The following is a 603-nucleotide window of genomic DNA, read 5'->3' as shown; positions in this document are numbered from 1 at the left end:
TGATTTTTGGGGGAACTTAATGACTGCAGGAACCAGGCAAGACAGAAACCTCAGTCAACACATCAGGATGATAATATAATGAATAACCCATCATCTGGTAGAGGAGAAATAACTCAGGGACACAGGCAGCAGAGTACATGGGAGCACATGCCTATGGTCACATGACATCATATTAGTCAGGGCCATCTGAAACATGCTGGATATCATATCAAAACTATTGCTAACATTAATTTTTATTCTCAAAATTATTCTGAATTGAAAACACATAATGGACCGGAAACTCTTTACATACTACCATATCTGTGTATTTCTGCCATTAGTACCCTGTAATATTTGCCTAGATTTTTCTACAATCCATGTTTCACAAAATTTCAACTCTCCAGAGTTATCATATTATTATATCTTGGCTGGGTGAATAAGTAACCTTTGAATGGACTCACCTCACTGATTCGATCAGGAAATGAGTACCTCATGACTTCTGAGTTTCTACACACTAACGTGTAGAAATAATAGCTATATAAAATCTGCAGGAAAAGCAAAATATGCAAGTAGACAAACAAACCATCTACTGAAAAGGGAGTTAAGAGTGTTTAAAGGTTATAT

The sequence above is a fragment of the Alexandromys fortis genome, unplaced genomic scaffold, assembly GCF_014885135.2.
Source record: "Alexandromys fortis isolate MF-2015 unplaced genomic scaffold, M_Fortis_MF-2015_v1.1 scaffold_33, whole genome shotgun sequence".
NCBI classification, from domain to species: domain Eukaryota; kingdom Metazoa; phylum Chordata; class Mammalia; order Rodentia; family Cricetidae; genus Alexandromys; species Alexandromys fortis.
This window is presented reverse-complemented; position numbering follows the sequence as displayed.